Consider the following 6,443-nt stretch of genomic DNA (forward strand, 5'->3'; position numbering starts at 1 on the left):
AGCTGTCCACAAATATTGAAATAACCCAAACATGTACTTATTGCCCCACTATAAACAAACCATATGTATAAATAATAAATAATGTAAATATTTTTATCATCATTCCCTCTAATTAACTTAAATTATTATATAAACAAGAAAACTGCATTTAGGCTCCTACACTGACTTTTAAGTTATCCACAAGCGTGGCTTCTAGTGTTTCAATAAAGGCTGACTTATGGTTGCACGTAGGCTCTATGCAGAGCAAATACTTTTGTATTCAGAGTATTTGTTCCCTTTTTTTTTCTCTTCATATAGTTCTTCCTGTTTTTACACAATTATTATTACTGTTTTTAAATTGATGCTCTCTGTTTTTGCCATGCCCTTTGCTGCTGTAATATTGCACTTTTACCCTTGTGGGACCAATAAAGGATCATTCTATCTTATCTTAAACCTTGGGCCGCTGTTTCAATTAGGATTAAGTGACTTCAATTAGACGAATGTTTGATTTGATATTATCCCTCTGTTGTACCTTATTTTCCTGTTAATGTTCCTGTTAATTTCTGTTTAATGTAGCCCACTGATACAACTACCAATTGCCCTATCAGTAAAGGATGTTAACTACATGGCTTGACTTGAGTTATTTCTCTATAAGTGCTTTGGGTCCACACCATACTCATTAACCATAGAAATATTTGAAGGGTTACTCTGCCAGCAATATAAATATCCAAGAAATAACCATCCCCCTGTAAAAAGCATGAATAGTTCATTTAGTAGATCTAGCTTGCAGTAGGCTACGTAGCTACATTATGTTTGTGAGATGTGCTTGTCTCAATTTGTGTTGAAATGTTCAGCAGAATGCTTCACACTAAAAAATGCTGGGTTATTTTCATAACCCATCCGCTGGGTAGCTGTGGATTTTGAGCTGATTGGGTTGTTTTTATCCAAGGTTGGGTTAAATACTTTGACCTGGCAAGCTAGGTTTTTTTTTTTTTGCTAACTAGTTATTTTCACCACATAAAATACTTGGTTCCGTTCATTCAGTTTACTAATATTCTTTGAATCCAGGTTATTATTTAATTAATTATATGAGACGCCAAATGCGGGACATTTATTTTGACACCGTCTCGCTGTGAACAAAAAGCATCTGGTGTGTGTGCTGGTGAGTCATGTGTGTCTCCATGTTGAAAGTCTGCCTGCAAGGTTTTGCTGAACATAATAAAATGAGTTACTTAGCACCTGGCTGATAAAGGGCACAGGGTTTGTTGTTGTCATTTGTTGTCGTTTCATGACATGTTTAGTATTTGATTCAGACCGTAACTTTTACAGTTTTGAACAGTTTTGATATAGCGTGTTTAAGTTAGCGGGAACGCAAATTAGCATTAGCCCAACCGTCTTGTCGGTACAGAGGAGCAGAGATGAGGCTGGTCATTTCATTCATTTCATTTGTCAATATAAAAAAAAGGCATTTTGTGTGGTTTTAAGTGACTTTAATATATAAAGTTAACAGTTAATATTTAATACAAATGTACTGCTTAAAAGTCTAATTATGAGTTAAAAACAATTCATACAGCTCTCTAATAGAGGTTGTCATTTAAGTTAAAACAGATTAAAATATGATTTTTCTGTGAATGTAACAATGATTGAAGAAGCTAAGAGAAGAATGCATGATTATATTTTGTGTGAATTTATGATACAATAAGGTCATGATTCATAAAGGAAGATATTTACATCTATTTTTTATACCTTTTTTTTAGCTCTTACAGTGTGTTCGAAGGAGTGTTTAAAGGTTCCTGCAATAAACCATCAGTTAAGGAGAGTCTGACCATCATTCAGCCGGGGATGCTACACCAGGCACGCCAGGAGGACTCAGACGTTTTGTCAGTGCCTGGACGCTATGACGGACATGGAAAGTTGCTGCATAACGTGTCACTGGAGGAGAGTGGGTGCAGGGTTTCCTCCAGGATTTTTTTAAACCGTGGGGAAGGTCTCTCCGAGTGGAAGAGGGGTGGTGACGACGACGACGGCAACATGAATTTTGAAATGTGAAATTATAACCATTTCAAACTGAATGTTTTTCTAAATACATTATTTACTATAGGGTTTCCGGTACATGGCTTGAAAATAATAATTGCAAATAGGATCTTGCAATATCACTAGGCCAAAACAACAAACACAACAACAACAAATTAAAGATATAAGTTAAATAACTAAACTAGTCTATACTGAATACCTCAACCTCCTTCTCTGCCTCTCATCTTTTCTCTCCTCCACTCACCTCCTGCACTACTTCTGCCTGTGCTCTTATCTCATATAATATTGGGAAGTGTTAAATTTGTTCACATCACCAATACCATGCAGGTAATGTTAGGAATATTTAAATATTACACTTATCATGGTACACATCATTATCATTTCTATTGACTTGAGGGAATAACATCACGACAATAAGTCTAGAACACTGAGCCTCTCCTTTATGTAAGGTTACCTGACTCTCTTCCTCTGGAACCTCTCTTCTTTTGAAAATAGTTTAATATACTCATCTGAAAATGTAACCAGAAAAGAGTCATGGCAGAAAATTACCTGGGCATTACCTAAGCTAACGTTATGCCGTGCTGTTCAAAACGTGTATCTGAAACGTAACAGGTTTCCTCTATCAATAGAAAATTAAGTTTTACAGTTAAAAATTAATCTACCTCAAAATAATATCTCTCTCTACTGTATAACCAAAGACTCGACATGCTTTATTAGGCCTAAAGTAATCTCTCTTTAACAAGTGTCAATGGTACAAAAATAAAATAAAAAAAAGAATCTCTCTGAAATAATGATAGAAATAATGCGTAACACATTTTCAGGATTTTTTATGTAGCCTAATCCATCTATACATTAGGGTCGTTTTCACTGGTTTGAACAAAACTGTATATAGGCCTATAAAAATATATAACCTAGCTTAGGTACCTTTCTTTCACCCTTTTCTCTCCCTCCACGTCGGACTGTTGTCTCTACTCTCTTCGAATTTCGCACGCCGCAGCTAGACAGGCAGGTGGTGACTCCGGTGTTGGTTTTTCAAAATATGGGTAGGCTATTTGCAGCGTAGCGTCACATTTCATGAAAAACACCATGTTTTGTGCCAAAATCACATTTCATACAATAATTTACATTAATATAAACATAAAACAACATAAAAACAAGGTTTAAAAAAAAACAAAAACATTATTCTGAAGATGTGGCGGCTTTTATTTTGCCGTGGCGGTGCACCACAATCAATTACATGTAGAGGAAACCTTGTGGTGAGTTGTGTTTTTGTCCCTTTTCAATGCAAACATCGATTCACTCTCGGCAGGTATTCACATAGAGCTGGTGTAACATGTGGCCCTCAACTTTGTCGATGTCAGCTTTTTCTCAGTGCAGCAGTGTGAGTTTGAGATCAGGCATGTCATAGTTTGAAGTGACGTCTTTGACATCACACTCGAGCAAGCAGTGTGTTGTTATCAAATTTATATTGTCTCGACATTGAATTATCCCGCTACGATGTACTCCGCTAGCCTGTGCAACAATATTGGCCGCGTTTCCCAGATTCGTTAAGAAGCTCTTAAGTGCTAAGATCTTCTTAGGAGCGCTCTTAAGAACGCTGTGAAAGAAGGATGTGTTTCCCAGAGTCGCTCTTAGCTTAAGAAGATCTTTCACTAAGAAGGAAATGTAAGATCGAGCTGACCCACTCTTAACAGCCTTCTTAGCGACCAAATGCTCAGTGATCAAGCCGCGTCAGGGAAATTTATATCCTGCGGACCACTGGTGCAAGAAACATAGGCTAATAGTAGAGAAGAAAAAAAAAACTTTTTATTGAATTACACGTTTAAGTTTTCCACACACATCTGCATATATGAGTTTATAGCACGACACATACAAAAAGCCAGACAGTTTACATAAATGCATACGTGCGTCACTGGACGTGCTGTCAGACCGAGCAACCCGCTGCAATTTTCCCCTTAGCCCGGAGGTGCAGCTCCTGGCTGCGCTGCGTTTTTACGCAGTGGGGAGCTTCCTGGAGGTGGTGGGGGACGGCACCGGCCTCAGCAAGGCATCGGTGTCACGGAGTGTGGCAGCTGTGACACCGATTCTCCTGCGCCATGCCCAGACCCACATAAAGATGCCCTCCACACGGGACGAGGTCCGCAGGGTCCACCAAGGGTTCCACGCAGTGGCTGGGATCCCCCGGGTGATCGGTGTGGTGGATGGCACCCTCATTCCAATCCACAATCCCTCCCTGGTGGATCCGTGCTCGATCGGCAGAAAGCACTACGCGGCCATCAACACCCAGGTAGTGGTGGACCACAATGGCCTCATCACTGACATCGTCGCCAGGTGGCCAGGACGCACGCACGACAGCTTCATGTGGGCCAACTCAGTTGTGGGGCAGAAGGCTGGCAGAGGAGAGTTTGGTAGGAGCAATGAAGGGAGATTGATTAATGAAATTGAACGGGATACATTGCGTAATGCAGATAAAAAATAGAAATGCCCCGCACCTGAATCCTGGGGAAGGATGATTGGAACCGAGATGAAGGGACGCCAGCTGTCTCCGGTGCAGCTCCAACCTCTCCTGCTTTATCCGGACCATCTCTTCCTGTAGGGCAGTTTGTCGTTCGAGTTGGCCCTCTATCCCTCGCAGCACCACCAGCTTCTCCCTCTCCAGGCGCACCAACGTCTCGCTGCAGGTGCAGGTCGTTATTGCGGGCTGCCCTGTTAAGCCTCCCCGCATGCGGACACCGGGCCCTGCTGGTTGGCGCACAGGGACAGGGCACGGTTGTGGGGGTCGATCTCTCCTGGGGGCATGCACGTCCCTGCTCCGCTCCCAGATGGCTCCTCTTCATCCTCACTTTCTGAGAGCCCCTCATCCCCCTGAACATCGATGCCCCCACTAATGCCTTCAGAGGCCGTCTTCCCGATGATAGAGAGGACTTTCTCCTCGTCGGGAGTGAGGGTCGTCCCACCCGGTGCTCCACGGGGGTATATATGTGAAAATGGCCCTGATTACTACTTGGATACACCCCAACACACACACACACACACATACACACACAGACACACAGACACACACACACACACACGATACATGCGTAGCCTAATTGCACCGGTGTGGGGGGACCACGGGGCGCTGTGTGTGACTTATGCGCTGATAAAAAGGTGGGTGATCGATTTGCCTGGCATCGATTGATTCAGTTCCAGCACCACCGCTCTGGACAGCTTCCACTAAGAACTTCTTAAGAAGCTTCTTTGGCTTCATCTTAAGGTTCTCCTAAGAAGGCAGTTAAGAACGCGTCTGGGAAACTCCCGTATCTTAGCGCTCCTTCTTAGCCGAACCCTTCTTAAGAGCCTTCTTAATTCCTTAAGAACGATACGAATCTGGGAAACGCGGCCACTGTCTGTCCATGGAGAATAGTGGGGAGAAGTATATTTATATTTGGGTTTGTTGTTCTGTATGATTTTAACTATTTATTGTTGCGCGTTGCAGTAACTTCTCACTTCTTCCTCCCACTGAAAGTCCTCTTGGTAGTTTTCCTCACAGTACCTCAGACCAGAGCTTGCATGTTAATATTATAATAACGGCAATGATTTGTTACTTATGTTATGTTTACTGCGTACATAGAGCTTTTGTTTGGTGTTTTACATATGCTTATATGTCGCACTAAAAATATTTGTTCTCATTTTTGAAAGATGGATGAGTTTCCAGGAGAAGCTTCACGAGTGGAACCTGGCGGAGTTGATCCCAACTTTTGAAGGTATGTAATAATGTTCAACACAAATCAATTAGTGACTTTTTTTTGACTGAATGAACTAATGCCATCCATCCATCTTCTACTGCTTATCCGGGGCCGGGTCGCGGGGGCAGCAGTCTAAGCAGGGAGGCCCAGACCTCCCTCTCCCCAGCCACTTCATCCAGCTCTTCCTGGGGGATCCCAAGGCGTTCCCAGGTCAGCTGAGAGACATGGCCTCTAAGTCTATACATATATATATATACATCTATATATATACTCTAGAAGAGAGACACAGACATGAGGGGGGGGGATAGAGGAAGAGAGAGAGAGAGAGAGAGAGAGAATGAGAGAGATTCTATACAGAGCACCGAGACAGAGAGAGAGAGATAGAGAGAGAAGGAGGAGGAGATATAGGAGAGAGAAAGAAGAGGAGAGAGAGAGCGAGACACACACACACACACACACAGATAGAGAGGAGAGGATGAGACAGAGAGAGACAAACACAAGAACATAGATATATATACATCTATAACACACACACAAAACAGAGCTATAGAGACTAGATATACACACACACACACATATATATATATACATATATATACACACACACACACATATATATATACATATATATACACACACACACACATATACATATATATACACACACACACACACACATATACATATATATACACACACACA

At 41.8% G+C, this 6,443-nt stretch overlaps 1 long non-coding RNA gene across 1 annotated transcript; it reads right to left on the reverse strand.

The window, feature by feature from the left end:
- Positions 1 to 3,797: 3,797 nt before the first annotated feature.
- Positions 3,798 to 5,707, reverse strand: LOC115579702 (uncharacterized). Its single transcript, XR_003983715.1, has 2 exons — positions 4,506 to 5,707; positions 3,798 to 4,403 (listed from the first exon to the last, which is right to left on the reverse strand). It is a non-coding gene; the product is annotated as an uncharacterized LOC115579702 (long non-coding RNA).
- Between the last annotated feature and the right edge of the window lie 736 nt (positions 5,708 to 6,443).

This window comes from Sparus aurata, chromosome 4 (assembly GCF_900880675.1).
Source record: "Sparus aurata chromosome 4, fSpaAur1.1, whole genome shotgun sequence".
Classification (NCBI taxonomy): domain Eukaryota; kingdom Metazoa; phylum Chordata; class Actinopteri; order Spariformes; family Sparidae; genus Sparus; species Sparus aurata.